The sequence below is a fragment of the Acomys russatus genome, chromosome X (genome assembly GCF_903995435.1).
Source record: "Acomys russatus chromosome X, mAcoRus1.1, whole genome shotgun sequence".
NCBI lineage: Eukaryota > Metazoa > Chordata > Mammalia > Rodentia > Muridae > Acomys > Acomys russatus.
The window spans coordinates 56,117,476-56,136,163 of NC_067169.1; the positions used below are offsets into that span (position 1 = coordinate 56,117,476).

An 18,688-nucleotide genomic window follows, 5' to 3' on the forward strand; every position below is an offset into this window, starting at 1 on the left:
GGGGACCTTTCTCCCCCACCATCTGGCCACAATCTATCAGGTATCATCAAGATAGCCTGCATCCCCTTCCTCTGTGTGCCTGCAAGGCCACCCTGCCAAAGGCCAGTCCAAGTGGATTAAAGACCTCAACATAAAACAAGACAATCTTAATCTGTTAGAAGAAAAAGTGGGGAAGAGCCTTTTACTCATTGGCACAGGAGACAACTTCCTGAACCAACAGCTTTGGCTCTAAGATCAACAATTAATAAATGGGACCTCATGAAATTGAAAAGCTTCTGTAAGGCAAAGGACACTGTCAACAGAAAAAAAAGATAGCCTACAGACTGGGAGAAGATCTTCACCAACTTTGTATCCAAAAAAGGGCTAATATCCAAAATATATAAAGAACTCAAGAAAATAAACACCACCAAATCAAATAACCCAATCAAGAAATGGGATACAGAACTAAACAGAATTCTCAGCTGAGGAATATTGAATGGCTGAGAAGCACTTAAAGAAAGAAATGCTCAACATCCTTAGTCATCAGGGAAATGAAAATCAAAACAACTCTGAGATTCCATCTCACACCTATCAGAATGGCTAAGATCCAAAACTCAAGTGGCAGCACATGCTGGCGAGGATGTGGAGAAAGAAGAACACTCCTCCACTACTGGTGGGAGTGCAAACTTGCACAACCACTTTGGAAATCAATTTGGTTCTTTCTCAGGAAGGGGATAATTCTACCTCAAGACCCAGCTATACCACTCTTGGGCATATACCTGAAAGATTCTCCACCATACAACAAGGACATTTGCTCAACTATGTTCATAGCAGCCTTATTTGTAATAGCCAGAATCTGGTAACAACCTAGATGACCCTCAACCAAAGAATGGATAAAGAAGCTATGGTACATTTACACAATGGAATACTATTCAGCCATATAAAATTCTTAGGTCCATCTTTCTCTTATACTTTTGTAGACAAGCCTTGTAATCTCTATCACTGAACTACTCCTACCAGCCTCCTAAGTACTGAGATTACAGGCATGTATCACTAAGTTGTGGTGATTTGAACAGGTTTTGAAATGGAAATTTCTGGTTTCTTTGAAGACTCAGTCCTGTCACATTGTGTTGTGCTGAAAGCTTGTTTTTCTGGAAGATGTCTTGTGAGAGGGCATATGATATTTGGCTGGGAGCAGACACGTGAGAGGGCACATGATAGCGGGAATTAGTCTAAAAAGAACTGGAGGACGGGGAGGTGGGGCGGGAGGTGAAGATGTGGCTCAGCCGTTAACGGCTAGGTTCACAACCAAATATATAAAAAGCACCACGGACAGTGGGGACAGGCTTTTGGCATTTCTATGCCATGCAACACTTCACTGGTCTTTGTTGGTGCTTGTTGTCCTGGCTTCACAGAGAAAAACATTCCAGAGAACTTCTTGTGGTACTCAGGCTGATTCTGGCCGCTCCCACTGCGGAGCCTTGCGGTTTCTGCTGGATCGTGCCACCTCTACAGATTCGTGTGCTGATGGTGTTGGCTATTGGACTGGACTGCTGGTATCCTGACAACTGCAGAGTGAAATTGGCCCAACGAACTACATCTAAACAGGTCCACAATGCCTTTTTCCTATTAACATTCTTTCTCCCCTTCCTCTGGTCAGTGGATTAGACATGAGGTTGAAGTGTTTAAGAACCCTAAATAAAGTAGGTTTTGAAAAAGCTGAGAAAGTTTGACCCCCATAGACTCATGTGGTTGAATGCTAGGCCCGCAGGAAGTGGCACTATTAGGAGGTGTGGCCTTGCTGGAGAAGGTAGGGACTTGTTAGGAGGAGTTTGTCACTGTAGGGGTGGGCTTTGAGATTTCCTAAGCTCCATGCAAAGTAGAATCCAGCCCCTCCTGGATGCCTTTGGGTTAAAATATAGATATCTTGCCTCCTCCAGCACCATGTCTACCTATATGATACCACGCTTTCCACCATGATGACAATGGACTGAACCTCTGAAACTGTAAGCCAGCCCCAATTAAATGGTTTCTTTTGTAAGAGTTGCATTGGTCTAGCCAACATTAAATTAAATGGAGAGATACTCAAGGAAATCCCTCTAAAATCAGGAACCAGACAAGGCTGCCCACTTTCCCCATATCTCTTCAATATAGTTCTTGAAGTTCTAGCCAGAGCAATAAGACATCAAAAGGAGATCAAGGGGATCCAAATGGGAAAGGAAGAAGTCAAATTATCCCTATTTGCAGATGATATGATAGTGTATATAAGTGACCCCCAAAATTCCACCAGAGAACTCCTACACCCGATAAACACCTTCAGCAAATTGGCAGGATACAAAATTAACTCAAAAAAGTCAGTATCTTTCCTATATACAAATGACAAACAGGCAGAGGAAGAAATTAGGAAAATTACTCCCTTCACAATAGCCACAAGCAATATAAAATATCTAGGAATAACCCTAACCAAGCAAGTGAAAGACCTATTTGGAAAAAACTTTAAATCTCTGAAGAAAGAGATTGAAAATGACATCAGAAGATGGTGGGATCTACCTTGTTCATGGATCGGGAGAATTAACATAGTAAAAATGGCCATCTTACCAAAAGCAATTTACAGATTCAATGCAATCCCTGTCAGAATACCTACAAAATATTTTGAAGATATTGAAAAAACAATTCTCAACTTCATATGGAGAAACAAAAAGCCCAGAATAGCAAAAAGATCCTATACAATAAAAGATCCTCAGAAGGAATCTCCATACCTGATCTCAAGCTGTACTATAGAGCAACAGTAATTAAAACAGCATGGTACTGGCACAGCAATAGGCTAGTGGATCAATGGAATCGAACTGAAGACCCAGAGATGAATCCACACACATATGGTCACTTGATTTTTGACAAAGAAGCCAAATCCATTCAGTGGGAAAATGACAGCATCTTTAACAAATGGTGCTGGTCTAACTGGAGGTCTACATGTAGAAAAATGCAATTAGACCCCTATTTGTCACCATGCACAAAACTCAAGTCCAAGTGGATTAAAGACCTCAACCTAAAAACAGAGACATTAATCCAGTTAGAGGAAAAAGTGGGGAAGAGTCTGGAACACATAGGCACAGGAGACAACTTTCTGAACAGAACACCAACAACCCAGGCCTTAACATCAACAGTTAATAAATGGGACCTCATGAGGCTGAGAAGCTTCTGTAAGGCAGGAGACACTGTCAAGAGAACAAAGCTACAGCCTACAGACTGGGAAAAGATCTTCACCAACCCTTCATCTGACAAAGGTCTAATATCCAAAATATATAAAGAACTCAAGAAATTAAACACCACCAAACCAAATAATCCAATAGAGACATGGGGCTCAGAACTAAACAGAGAATTCTCAACAGAGGAATATCAAATGGCTGAGAAACACTTAAAGAAATGCTCGACCTCATTAGTCATCAGAGAAATGCAAATCAAAACGACACTGAGATTCCATCTTACACCCATCAGAATGGCTAAGATCAATAACTCAACTGACACCACATGCTGGCGAGGATGTGGAAAGAGAGGAACACTCCTTTATTGCTGGTGGGAATGCAAACTAGTACAACCACTATGGAAATCTATCTGGTGCTTTCTCAGAAAAAATGGGAATAGGGTTTCCTCAAGACCCAGCTATTCCAATCCTTGGAATATACCCAGAAGATGCACTACCACACAACAGGGACATATGCTCAACCATTTTCATAGCTGCCTTATTCATAATAGCCAGAACATGGAAACAGCCTAAGTGTCCCTCAGTAGAAGAATGGATAAAGAAACTGTGGTACATTTACACTATGGAATACTACTCAGCTATTAAAAACAATGAATTTCCAAAATTTGTGGACAAATGGATTGAACTAGAAATTATCATAATGAGTGAGTTCACCCAGAAGCAAAAAGAGTTAAATGGTATATACTCACTTATATTGAGACACTAGTCCAAGGGGTACGTTCCCATAAAAAACTTTACCTACCAGGAAAGTGGGTCAGAGGGGAGGACATCCTATTGAGACTTTAGGTGTGAGAAGCCTGGGAGAATGAGGAAATAGAAGGATCCAGAGGGTCCTGGAAAACTACAGGCGGGTCTGGGCCCTGGGGTCCTCCTCAAACTATGACACCAGTCAAAGAAAATATAGGCAGTAAACTTCGAACCCCTACCCAGACTAGCCGATGGACACGACATTCTCCACCGTTAAGTGGAGAAGGAGATCTGACTTTCACACAAACCCTGGTGCCCCATATTTGACCATGTCCCTTGGATGGAGACGCCTGGTGGCACTCAGAGGAAGGATAATAGGTCATCAAGAAGAGACTCGATACCCTATGAGCATATACAGGGGGAGGAGGTCTCCCTCAGTCACAGACATAGGGGAGGGGAATGGGGGGAAGCGGGAGGGAGGGAGGAATGGGAGAATACAAGGGATGGGTTAACAACTGAGATGTAATTTGAATAAATTAATAATAAAAAAGGGAAAAAAAAGAGTTGCATTGGTCATGGTGTCTCTTCACAGCAATAAAACCTAACTAAGACATCAAGCGTAGTTTGGTTTGATTTAGAACCCTTGAAGAAACTTCTTTTTCTTTTGTTTTTGTGTATGGTTTGGGGGTGTTTCTTTTGTTTTGTTTTGTTTTGTTTGAAACAGGGTCTCACTGTGTTGCCCCGGCTGGCCTGGAACTATGTATGTAGACCAAGTCATCTGCAAACTCACAGAATTTAAGCCTGCCTCTGCCTCCCAAGTACTGGAATTAAGGGCATGTACCACGATGCCTAACCTTAACCTCTTATTTTAACCAATTTTTAAAAGAAGTTTTATTTTAGTTATGTGTATATGTGTGCTGCTGTGTAGTATATGCAGCTTATGTGTGGGTGCCCACAGAGGCCAGAAGAGGGCATCAGATCCCCTGCATCTGGAATTACAGGCAGTTGTAAGCTGCCTGTCATGGGTGCTGGAAACTACATTTGGGTCCTCTGCAAGAGCAACATGAGCTCTTAACCCGGGAATCATCTCTCCAGCCTCACTTCCTTTTTTTATTGCAATGCTAAGGGCCAAACCTGGGGTCTTGGGAGTGCACTCTAGCACCAAGCTACATCACCAAGCTCTGCTTTGATTTTCTTGGTGACAGCTTCAATGGGATTGAATTTACATGCATGCATTCTTATATTTTAAGTTTATGTTTTAATGATCATTGTAAGTGTGTTCAAGGTGAAAATGCTCCATAATTTTTTGTTGTAGTGTCTTTATCCCATTTTTGGTATCAGGGTAATATGGGTTTTGTAGATTGAGTTTGTAGTGTTTCTTCCCTTTCTGTTTTGTGGGAAACTTTGAGATATATAGTGTTAGGTCCTCATGGAAGTTTGGTATAATTCATCAGTGAATCGCCCAGTCCTAAGGGCTTCACTTAATGGAGACTTCACCTGATTGGTTGTTATAGGTCTGTTTGTTTCTATACTCTTTTTAATATATATTGTATTATAATTTATTCTCATTACATCCAGATGATTATCCCTTCACTCTTATCTTCCCATTCCCTCCTCCCTCTTCTGTCCTTTCCCCCTCCTCTAGACCTCTGATGGGGGTCTCCTACACCTACTGTCTAGTGACAGCCTATTAGGTATCATCAGGATAGCCTGCATCACCTTCCTCTGTGTACCAGCAAAGCCATCATGCCAAGGGGCAGTGACCAAATCATGGGTTCAAGAGTACATGTCAGAGGTTCAGTAGCAGTCCCCCTTCCTCTCCTCCACCACGTGAAGAATCAGCTGTCCATTGGCTACATCTGAACAGGGGGGTCTTGATTCTCGGCATGCAGTGTCTTGGTTGGTGAATCAGTTTGTGCAGGCCCCCCTGTGTCCAGATCCTTGAGCCTTGATGGTCTCCTTGTATAGCTCCTAACAACACCCTGCATTCCTTCTATCCCCTCACTCTTCCTTATAACTCTCAGCGCTCTGCCCTGAGTCCAGCTTCGAGTCCTAGAATCTATCGCGATTGATTCTCCACTGGGTGAAATCTCTCAGAGGAGATCTAATTTGGGCTAATGTTCTCTTATGAGTGAGTATATACTATGTGTGTCTTTCTGGATCTGGGTTACCTCACTCAGGAAGATCCTTTCTTGTTCCACCCATTTGCCTACAAATGTCATGATTTATTTGTTTTTGATAGCTGAGTAGTATTCCATAGTGTAAATATACTGCAGTTTCTTTATACATCCTTCAGTTGAGGGACATTTAGGTTTTTTTTCCAAATTCTGGCTATTAAAAATAATAGTCCTTATTGTATGGTGGATGATCTTTCAGGTACATACCCAGGAGTGGTATAGCTGGGTCTTGAGGTAGCACTATTCCCAGTTTTCTGAGAAAGCACCAAATTGGTTTACAAACTGGTTATAAAAGTCTGCACTCCCACCATCAATGGAGGAGTGTTCCCCTTTCTCCACATCCTCGCCAGCCCTTCTAATTTGTACTGTTGTCCATGGCTCTAACTAAAACTTCAAGAACCATATTGAATAACTCTGTTGAAAGTAAGCATCTGTCTTAATTAGGCTTTCTATTGCAGCAATAAAATACCATGACCAAAGGCAACTTAGGGAGGTAAGAGTTTGTTTCATTTATAATTCTACATCAAAGGATGTCATGGCAGCAACTCGAAGCAGAAACAGATAAAGAAGCCATGAAGAGGAATGCTGCTTATTGGCTTGCTCAGCCTGCTTTCTTTCCAGGACCACCAGCCCAGAGATGGCACTGCCCACAAAGAGCTGAGCCCTCCCACATCAATCATCAATCAGGAAGATGCATCACAGTTTGTCCATTGGCCAATTTAATGGAGATATTTTCTCAACTGAGGTTCCCACATCCAAAACAACTCTAGCTTGTGTCAAGTTAACATAAAACTAGCCATCATATCACCCTTGCTTTGTTCTTGATCATAAAGAAATGTTTTCAGGATTTCCCCTCACATTTAGTATCAAGTTTGCTATAGGGTTGTTTTTCATAACCTTTTTCTGTTGAGATATGTTCCTTCTATTCCTTTTTTTTTTTTCAAGGCATTTATCATTAAGGAATGTTGAACTTTGCCAAAGGCCTCTTCTGAATCGATTAAAGTAACCATATGATTTCTAAAATGAAGTCTAATTACACGCTGGCTTCTAATTTTTAATTTGCATATGTAGAAACAACCTTGCCTTCCTGGTATGAAAACAACTTGGTCATGGTCTTTTTAATTTGTTCTTGAATACAATTTTTAAGAATTTTATTGAGGCCGGGCATGGTGGCACATGCCTTTAATTCCAGCACTTGGAAGGCAGAGGCAGGTGGATTGTTCTGAGTTTGAGGCCAGCCTTGTCTACAAAGTGAGTCTGTGACAGCCAGGGCTACACAGAGAAACCCTATCTCAGAAAAAAAAAGAATTTTATTGAGTGTTCTTGTGTCTATGTTCATCAGTGATATTGGTACATGACTTCCGTTGTTGGTGGTGTTCTTCTAACCCTATCTGGTCTTGGCATAAGGCTAATACTGTCATCATAAGCACTACTTCCTATTCTGTCATGTGGAATACTTTGAATAGTGCTAGCATTCGTTCTTTCATAAAGATTTAGAAGATCCTAGGCTTTTCCTAGGCCTTTATTAACTGTTTCGGTGTCACTGCTTGTCCTGAGTCTGTTTATTTAATTTTGCCAAGTTATATGCATCTAGGCATTTTTAAAAAATATTCCCAAAGTTCTTCTAGATTGTCTTGGAATTTCTTCTACCTTTCTCCTTTTTATCCCCCATTTTATTAATTTGAGTTTTCGCTCTCTTTCCTTTGGTCTGAGGTCTTCTTGGCTCGGAGGTTCTCACTCTTATTTACCCTTTAAAACAACCAACTTGTTCTTCAATAGATTCTGTGCATTGCTGCTTTGTTCTCAAGTTTATTAATTTGCACAGTAGTGTTTATTGTTCCGGCTGCCTTGGGCTTTGGGGCTTGGCTTGTTCTTGTTTTTCTAAGACCTGAGCTGCATCACTGCTATTTTATATCTCTCTAGTTTTTCAATATGGGCACTCATGGCTACAAACTTTCCTCTTACAAGTACTTTAGGTTAAAAGGATCGAAGTGGGGGGTTCTGCAAGATGGGTCAACAGATAAAGTACTTGTCATGAAAACCTAGTGAGCTGAGCTCAATCCCTAGAATGTGAAGGTGAAGAGAGAGCCAACGGCCCAGCCTCGTGACCTCCACATGAATGCTGTGCGTGCCATGTGTGCACCCTCCACACATACATGATACATACATCATCATAATAATAAATTATTTTTTTAGACAGAACTGCCTTAAATGTATCATGAAGGCTCTGGTAAGTTATGTTTTGTTTTCTTTTGATTCTAAGAAGTTTTTAATCTCCTCACTGGTTTCAGGAGTATACTGTTCGGTCTCCAAGTATTTGTATAATTCAGTTGCTATCAATTCCCAGTTTTCTTGCACTATGATCCAAAAAGATACAGATTACTTTGATTCCATTGTATTTTTTAAGGCTTTCTTTGAGGCCTATAATGTGATCAATTTTAGAAAGTCTCATGAGCTGTTGAGGCAGTGTGTACATTTCTTTTGGGTCAAATATTCTGTAGCTATTTGTTAGGTTCATTTTATTTTTTATTTATTTTTTATTTTATTTATTTATTTTTTGTTTAGTAGCTTTTTTATTATTATTAATTTATTCTTGTTACAGCTCAATGTTTATCCCATCCCTTGTATCCTCCCATTCCTCCCCCCCATTTTCCATTATTCCCCTCCCCTATGACTGTTCCTGGGGGGGGATTACCTCCCCCTGTATATTCTCATAGGGTATCAAGTCTCTTCTTGGCTACCTGTTGTCCTTCCACTGAGTGCCACCAGGTCTCCCCCTCCAGGGGACATGGTCAAATGTGAGGCACCAGAGTACATGAGAAAGTCATATCACACTCTCCACTCAACTGTGGAGAATATTCTGACCATTGGCTAGATCTGGGAAGGGGTTTAAAGTTTAGTTAGGTTCATTTTAACTCTGCTGTTTCATTGTTGATTTGCAGTCTGGGTGGCATCTAAAAATGAAAGTAGAATATTGAAGTCATCCATTCTTCTTGTGTCAGGAGTTCTTTTTATGTCCATTCATGTCTATTTATGAAACTTGGAACCACAACATCCAGTGCACAGATATTTATAATTGTGTATTCTTGGTGGAATGTTTATTTCATCATATAGTGGCCATTTTATCTTCTGTCTAATCTTATCTAAAGGCTACTTTCTCCGATATCAGAAATAGCTATTGCAGCTTGTCTCTGGCTGCCATTCACTTGCTGGATTGCCTTTAGCTATCAGTCTGTTTCCTAAAGACAATAGACGGATGGATTTGTTTTTTAACCCAATAAGCTGGTCGCACCTCTTTGATGGTGTCTTGAGTCTACTCATAGTCTGTTATTACTGATCAATGTTTATTAATTCTTGTGATTTTCCTGTTAGCTGGACTATACTTTGCTCTTTACTTTCTCTCCCATTACTACTAAGGGGTTTCTGGTTTACTGTTTCAGATGTGATGCATTGTTTCCGATCTCTGTTGTTCACCTGTTCCTCTCGTGAAATGTGTTCCTTCTTGTGCTCTCAAGATTGAGATAATCTTCCTTCCTTCTCCATATATAGTGTTCCTTTAAGTATCTTTTTAGTACTAGCTTGGCAGTCATGAACTACTTTAGTTTGTGCTTATCTTGATGTCCATATTTCACCATCTTTTTGTTTGTTTGTTTGTTTTTGGTTTTTCAAGACAGGGTTTCTCTGTGTAGCCTTGGCTGTCTTGGACTCACTTTGTTTACCAGGCTGGCCTCAAACTCACAGCGATCCACCTGCCCGAGTGTTGGGATTACAGGCATGCACCACCACTCCTGGCTAATTTTTAGAAATAGCTTTTCTCGATATACTAATCTTGGTTAGAAGTCATTGATTTTCAGGACTTAAATGCACTATCCCATGCTCTCTTGTATTTTAATATTGCTGCTGAGATTTGATGTTGGTAAATATTTTCGTAGATAGGTTGGCTTTATCCTCTTTTAGATTTAGATTTTTGGCATCTTAACAATGATATGTTGCAAGGGGTTTTCTCTGCTTGTGTCTATTAGGGGATTCAAATGTCTCTGACACAGGAATATCCATTTTTCTCTAGCTTTGAGAAATTTTACGCTGTAATTTCATTGTGTGTGTTTGTTGTTCTCTTGGCTTTCTCTCGGCTCCTTCTTCTATCCTGTGAACTCTTGGGTTTGGTGTCGCAGATGTTTTACTTATATTCAGTATTTTGTTTGTGTGTTTTCTCTTTTCTTTTGTTTCCCTCATAGATGTTTGAGTGTAGTCGTTCCTTGACATTATTCTCCATCCTTGGTAGTCTTTCTTCTGTTTGATCAAGTCTAATAATGCTTTTTACTGTTTTTTAAATTTAGTTCATTGAGGTTTGTTCGTTCATTTGCTTTATTTTCCAACATCTCTAGAAGTTTTTCATAAATCTTCATTTCCTTTTTGAATTTTTCTTCCTTATTAATCTTTTCATTCTTATTGTAGAATTTTTCTTCTAGGTTGATGATATTTTCATCCCTACTGTTGATTGTTACATCTACTTTCTTAACTTTTTTTCTATGTTGCTGACTTTACTCAGTGGGTCCTGGATTGAATTAATCGGTACCCACCTTAAGGTCATTGCTTATATCTTCCTAGTAAGCTTTGAAAAGCTTTACCTAGCATTTTATCTATTTCAGAATCATTGAGCAGTAGTTGAAGCAAACTCATGTTGACTTAGTTCTTCATGTTTTATGTGTATCTTGTGATGTACCTGCATAATCTGTTGGTTTTGCTATCTCTTCTGGTTGGATTTCGGGATCTTATTGAGCAGCCTACACCTAGGTATTTAATTCTACTCAATGAGGAAAAGACAAACTGCTGTAACAACAACAACCTCAGCCTTTACAGTATAAAGAAATATACTTAAAACTGGTTAAAAGCTATGACTCACCAATGCCCATTCTCCAGCAAGTGAAAAGTAATAAAACACTGTTTAAAAAGCAAAGATAAAGAAGAGGAGTGTACAGCTATTCCACTCCTTGGAATATACCCAGAAGATGCTCCAACACACAACAAGAAAATTTGCTCACCATGTTCATAGCAGCCTTATTCATAACAGCCAGATCATGGAAACAGCCTAAGTGTCCCTCAGTAGAAGAATAGATAAAGAAACTGTGGTACATTTACATGATGGAATACTACTCAGCTATTAAAGACAAGGAATTCCCGAAATCTGTGGACAAATGGATTGAACTAGAAATGATCATAATGAGTGAGCTAACCCAGAAGCAGAAAGACTGAAATGGTATATGCTCACTTATATCTGCATACTAGCCCAAGGGGCATGTCACACAAAAGCCTTCCCTTACCAGGAAACTGGGACAGAGGGGAGGACATCCTATTGGGACTCTAGATGAGAGAAGCATGGGAGAATGGCAAAGTAGAAGGATCCAGAGGGTCCTAGAAACCTACAAGAAGAACATTATGATAGGCAGATTTGGGCCCAGGGGTCCCGCTCAAACTATGGCACCAGCCAAGGACAATACAGGCGGTAAACTTTAAACCCCTACCCAGATCTAGCCAATGGGCAGAACATTCTCCACAGTTGAGTGGAGAGTGGGATATGACTTTCTCATGTACTCTGGTGCCTTATATTTGACCACGTCCCCTGGATGGGGAGGTCTGGTGGCACTCAGAGGAAGGATAGCAGGCTACCAAGAAGAGACTTGATACCCTATGAGCATATACAGGGGGAGGTAGTCCCCCTCAGTCACAGTCATAGGGGAGGGGAGTAAGGGGAAAATTGGAGGGAGGGAGAAATTGGAGGATACAAGGGAGGGGATAACCATTGAGATGTAATATGAATAAATTAATAATGTGCTAAAAAGTCTTAAAAAATATAGAAGAGGGGTGTAAAAACCTAGGAAGTAAAGAGAAAACAGCAAGAGATTAGAAATAATATATTAAAAAAAATAGGGCTGCAGAGATGGCTCCCAGAGTTCAGTTCCCAGAACCCACACGCTGGTTCACAACCCTCACAACTCTAGTTCCAGGGGATATGATGCCCTCTTCTGGCCTCTGCAGGCACTGAGCACACATAATGTGAATATACATACCCTCATCTATATAAAATAAAAACAAATAAATCTTTTTGTTGTTTGCTTTTTTGAAACAGGGTTTCTCTGTGTAGCTTTGGCTGTCCTAGAACTTGCTCTGTAAAGCAGGCTGGCCTCGAACTCAGAGAGTTGCCTGTCTCTGTCTCCTGAATGCTGGATTAAATGTGCACCACCACTGCCCAGAAACACATCTTAGGAAGGAAGGAAAGAAAGAAGGAAGGAATATTTTAAAAGAAAATATCTCTCAATAATAAAGTTTCAAAACAAAATTATGTAAATGTGAATGAGAGACTAAAATAACAAAATATGAGTTCTTTAGCTAAGTATGATGGCACATACATGTAATAACAGGGTTTGGGGTATTGGTGCAAGAGGGTCAAGAGGTAAAGACCAGATTCGGCTGCATAGCAATTCAAAGCCAGCCTGGGCTACATGATGAAACTATTTTCTTTAAGGTGTTTTAAAGCAAACAAAAAAAAACCAAAAGCACAATAAAATAAAGTCACACTACAACTAAAAGTATAATAAAATAAAACACAGGGAACAAAAAAAAAAAAAAGGTAACAGGGCCCCAGACTTTAGCAGGACTCCATGATGATGAAAGTGCCATTCAGGCTGTAAAACTCAGCACCACGTGCCAAAAAACGAAAACAAAGGCCCAATCCATCAAAGTCCACAGTTCTGGGAAAGTCTCTAAATGTACTAACCTTGCTTTTTTGGACTCTGTAGTTCTGCTTCTGGCTAACTGTTCTTGTTAAGTGAACTATGTCAACCCAGGACATGACTTTTGTGCTTAAAAGCTCACCCTGAGAAAGGCTCAGTGCTACATTGGGATCCCAAACACCCAGTGTAATCACCAGTTGGCTAATAAGATTTTCTATTGGCTTAAACCCATGTCTGAACAGTGTTCTCTGATCGATACCCCACCAAAAAAAGAAGAAAGATTAACAAAGAGTGAGGAAATAAAATCATATGAATGTGTGAAGACTAAAAACTAAAAACATATTTTTAAGATTTTTTTATATGTACAGATGTTTTACCTGCATGTATGTGTGTACAAAACATTCATACCTAGTGACTGCACAGGCCATGGTGGGGCATTGGATCTTCTGGAAGTGGTATTATATGACCCACCATGTGTGTGCTAGGAACTATACCTGGGTCTTCTTGAAAAGTAAAAAGTGCTCTTCACTGCAGAGCCAATCTCTGCAGCCCCTGGAAACATAGTTTTAATCCAATGACACAAAAGTAGTATAGACAGTGTAGTAAAAAGACAAACAAGCATGAGGGACAGAAAAAAAGATGATGAAATGTTGAAGCAGCTAGTTCTGTGCACAGGGTGGAGTGAGGGGTCATGATCCCTTGGCTCTGCTAAGGCCCATACTGGTTTTGAACCTGTACTAGACAGTGTCCAATGTCAGAGTTGCCTTCACTTTCTTTTCATACCAAAGGCCTCTGTCATCCATACTTAGCTTTATAGCCTGTGAGTTAGGCAGTTTCTCTTTCCCTTCTGAAACTCCTCAGATCACACACCTTGGGTTGGCTAATATCTGGGGATGCCTCCCATGTGAGAAGCAATCAGCACTAAGGTTGATATGAACAGAGAGGACCTGTTTTCTTATTTTCAAGACTTTCAAAGTATTCATCACCCCGTTGAAAGTATGCAGCTCTGAGTGTCAAGTAGATCTCTGGGGCCACAGAAACTTGAGGCTCTCTATCTGTGAGTGGCAGATAGGTGGCCCATGCTGACCTCGGGCTCCAGCTGTCAAACTCAAGGATTATTCTCAATTGACTAAATCTACTCCCAGCAACCTAGCAGGGTTACGTTTCTCTATACATTTCACTGCTTGGGTTGAGCTACTCATTGCCTTCACCTTTGAGTTTGTCAGTGTCTTGCTTTACATCATATTCATGTATGAAGTCATAATAAGCCCATTATTAACTATAATTAATATATGGTAATAAGCCATTTAAAATTTAAAATATCAATACCAGAAAAGTGCCACATACCAGGATTATAATATATTATTCCATTTGCATTATGCTTTTTCTTTTGTTTTGTTTCTTTCAAGACAGGGTTTTTCTGTATAGCCTTGGCTGTCCTGGACTTGCTTTGTAGACCAGGCTGGCCTCAAACTCACAAAGATCTGCCTGTCTCTGCCTTCCAAGTGCTAGAATTACAGCTGTGTACCACCTTACCCCACTGCATAATGTTTTGAAATTTATAAGGCATATAGTTAGCTTTATCTATCAAATTGACATCACCTAGAGTCATCTCAGAGAAACCTCAATAACCTCAATTGAGGAACTGCCTAGATCAAATTGACCTGAGGGGGTTTTAGTGAGGGTTTATCTTGATTGTTAATTGATGTAGGAGGGCCAAGCCCAATGTGTGTGGGGGGGGGGGTGTACCATCCCTAGGCAAGTGGTCCTGAACCATATAATTAATCTAGTTAAGCATTAGCTTCTGCGTGAGCCACAGAGCCAGTCAGCAAGTAACATCCCTGCTTAAGTTCCTGCCCTGACCCTCAATGACAGATTATGACCTGGAAGTGTAAGCCAAACCAGCCCTTTCTCCTTTGTGTTGCTGGCAGTCAGGGTGTTTTATCACAGCAACAGAATGAAACTAGAACACATCCCACAGATTTAACTTTAGTAATTGTGCAGAATAGTTACTATTGAGCAGAACCAGCAAGAAAACATATAGATTTTATCTCATTATCACCACACTCCCAACTATAAAGACTCCAGATTTTTCTCAGAAATGTTTTATGGGGAGAGCTAATATTCCATTTTTAACATCTTCTATTGCATATTCAGACTCCATTCAACTTTTCACACAACTGACCTTGGTGAATTCAGAGGTCCAGATGCAGACTTAGGAAGTGGCCCTCTTGAAGTTTTCTGTAGACACAGTTTCTTTTATCTCTAAATTGGTGAAGCCAGTTGCTAAGACACAAGTAAGTGCATTATGATGTATGAGGAAGGCTTCTTGTTTTGGCTATGGCTTCTAAAACAAAATTATCACCTAGAATTCTTTGATTTCTACTTACAGAAGGCCCCAGATTGTCAGATCCTACATTGAGATAATTATTCAAGGTTAGGGTGGCTTTGAGTGGGCAGGTGTTGAGAACCCCAGGGATCCAATGAGGTTGTCCCTGGGATGTTGGGAGAAGAGGTAAAGTTATAACCATTCCAGTAAACCAGCAGCACTTCACAAAGCATGGACAGCGAGGGCACATGCCCATGGCTAGCTCTGCTTATGCACAAGACACCAGTGGCCATCGAGAGATCAGCCCTTCAAGCATCAGAGCAATGTTGCATTGGTAGTATAGCAGTGAGCATAGCTGCCTTCCAAGCAACATGGCACACGTGATAGAGACTCAGCTCTTCCTGAGACCCCACATGAGAACAACTTAGGCATCAAAGAAATTCCCTCCAGCACCCACCCTGAAAGCCATCAGGGATAGTTACATCTTTCAGGGCACAATAGAAGCAAACCTGTACAAACTACCCAAGAGCAATGACCACATCTGTTACTTCATCTACCAGATCCTACAGGGTCTCTGGTACATCCATTCAGCCAAAGTGTTTGACAGGAACCTGAAACACTCCAATCTGTTCATCAGTATCACCTGCAACCTTAAGATCTATAATTTTGGCCTTGGCCTAAATTGCTGCCCCTGACTATGATTACGTTGGGCATTCTGATGGTATGTGGCCACATGCTAGTACCCAGCCCCAGAGTCCATACTTAACTCCAAGGACCACACCAAATCCATCAGCATCTGGTCTGAGGGCAGCATTCTGGCTGAAATGCTCTCCAACTGGCCTATCTTCCCTGGCAAGTACTGCCTAAACCAGCTTAACCACATTCTGTGTATCTTAAATTCCCTGTTCCAGGATGACATAAATTGTATCATCAATATGGAGGCTCCAAACTACCTACAGTCTGTGCCTTCTGACACCAAGATATCCTAGGCCACGCTTTTTCCCCATTTGACTTCACAACTTCTTAACCTGCTGGACGAGATGTTAATCTTCAAACCCAGCAAGTAGATCACAGTGCAGGAGGCCCTGACTCAGCCCTGCCTGGAGCAGTATGTGACCTGACATATGAGTCAGCATCCAAGAAGCCCTTCACTGTTTTGGTTTTCTATTGTTTGGTTTACTTAGGCTTGTCTTTAGGGGACTGGAACTCACTCTTTTGACCAGGCTGGTCTTGAACTCACAGAACTATACCTACCTCAACCTCCCAAGTGCTGGGATTAAAAGTATGCACCACCATGCCCAGCCAGCAGTTCACTTTTGACATGGAGCTTGATTATCTCCCCAAGATGCAGCTGAAGGAGCTGATCATCCAAGAAACAGACTAGTTCCATCCAATGGCACCAAAAGCCCCCTAAGGAGAGAAGAATGCCACTTGGGACCTGGCCCTGATCCTACCTGCCCCTTCTCTGAAGATTGTTAGAAAATGAATGTTACTTAACCCCAACCCTGGCAGCCCCAGTTGGACAAAGGGTGAGCCTGACCACCTTCTCTCACTCTACTGAGGTCTCCTGCTTCAGACAGGCCCCTCTCACCCCTCACCCCTGCCTTCACCTCCCTGGTCTCAGGACCTATCTCTGCTGATCTGCCCATATCTACCCCTGCTAGCCCAGGCTCTGGTAGGGCTCTGACGGCTCTAAAACCTATGCTACTCGGCCAGGGAGGACACTGAATATGGAGGGACTTAGGGTAAGCTATACCATGCTCTCTTCATTGGAGTAAGGGCATACCATTTTCCCTAATTCTCAAGGCCCAGACTAAACCCTCTCTTTCTCAGAGCTGCCATGTGCCTTGCTGCTTCTGTGTAGGGGTGAGTGAAAGGCTGTGCCCCTACCCACCTCCTCATGCCTGTATCTAATATACAAATAGAGAGGTATAATAATATCAACTATAATTAATTAATAATGCAGGGTAAGGCCAGCATATATATAATCTATGAGAAGTGCAATGAGGAGTGGGCCTCTCCTATGCAGGACACATTGGACTGAAATGGAATCTCCCCTCTCATTTGTAATGCACTTGATGGCACTGCACTGGATGTTAAATGCAAAATAACCAGTCCAAGCCTCTAAACTACAAAGAAAATGTCAGGTTTCTATTTAGCAACTACAGAAAGGGGACAGATTTCTTAGATACTGTCTGGATCCTCCAGGACAATGGACATGCCCTGAGACTAGAGGAGGCCACTTGTAATGTTAGCTACTGCCAATGTTTATGTTTGAAAATGGCTCTGATTCTAGGTTGGAGGGTGGGGTTCCTCAACAGAAAAACCATGGCTCTTTTCACCCAGTGGTACAAGCAAGGGCCTGCTAAGTGATCTGAAAGCCTGCCATGCATCCTACACCACAGGTAAATAAGAAAGTCCACTCTTTTGTGCAATGCTGGTGATCGAACCTGAGGCCTTGGGCATCCTCTTGTATGTTGGGAAGCACTCTACCACTGAGCTAGATGCCCAGCCTGGAAAGCCAACTTTTGCAGGGGTTAAGCCTTACAAGGAAAGAGCCTAAGTTCCTGGTTGGCATTTCTTTAGGAATGACACTTAACCCTAACTAATACATGTTTGTGGGTGTTTTATTTTACTTTTTTAATTTTAGGAGTGCTTTATGACTTTTTCCCTTTATTCATTACCTATGCCCTTCTCAAAAAACAGACTCTTGTGGGGACAGATCCTTGCTATGCTGTTATGGGATTCCTGATTTATCTCATTATGTGTCTTGATAAACATTTTCTTTAATAAAGGTTTAAATGTATTAGTTATTTATATTTAGCATTGATTTTTATGCCTAAACACATGTAAGATACGTCTTAAATGTATTTCTTGATGGGCCTCACATGTCTAGACACTCTACCAGTTCAGGAAGCAAGAAACTTCCACCTTCCAGAAGGTTCTTTTTTTTTTTTTTTTTTTCAAGACAGACTTTCTCTGTGCAGCCCTGGCTGTCCTGGGACTCTCTTTGTAGACCAGGCTGGCCTCGAACTCACAGAGATCTGCCTGCCTCTGCCTCCCAAGTGCCTGGCTTCCCAGAAGTTTCCATAACTACCTCTCCAACCCAGAAACAGGCATTTTCTGACTTCTGTCACCCCATTTGGCAGCTATTGTCAGTTTACATTAATAGTCTTGCGTCCTAATTTGTGAAGAGCCATCCACGTTACCAGGAATTCATCTTACCATTCTAGCACATACATTGAAGTGGGCCTAGTCACTTTTAACTGCCCACTCCCCAAGCTGTCTGCATCCCTGGTGTAGTACTGTAAATGTCTAGAGTGCATATGTGCAAAGGATCTGCTGGGTGCCCCAGTTGGATGGCACTTGAAAAAGTCAAGTGGTAACCAGGGGAATGGGTTACCAGGTGAGCCTCTTACTTGAGTCTTTTCCCTTCAGACTATGATACCTTTAAAGCCAAGGAGCTATTTTGTATAGCCATACTCCCTGGATGTAGAACTTCCCTCCCACCCTTAGTTTGTCT

The 18,688-nt window shown here is 41.3% G+C and overlaps 1 pseudogene; it reads left to right on the forward strand.

The window, feature by feature from the left end:
• Positions 1-14,704: 14,704 nt before the first annotated feature.
• Positions 14,705-16,549, forward strand: LOC127185288 (mitogen-activated protein kinase 3-like; annotated as a pseudogene).
• The last annotated feature ends 2,139 nt before the right edge of the window (positions 16,550-18,688 follow it).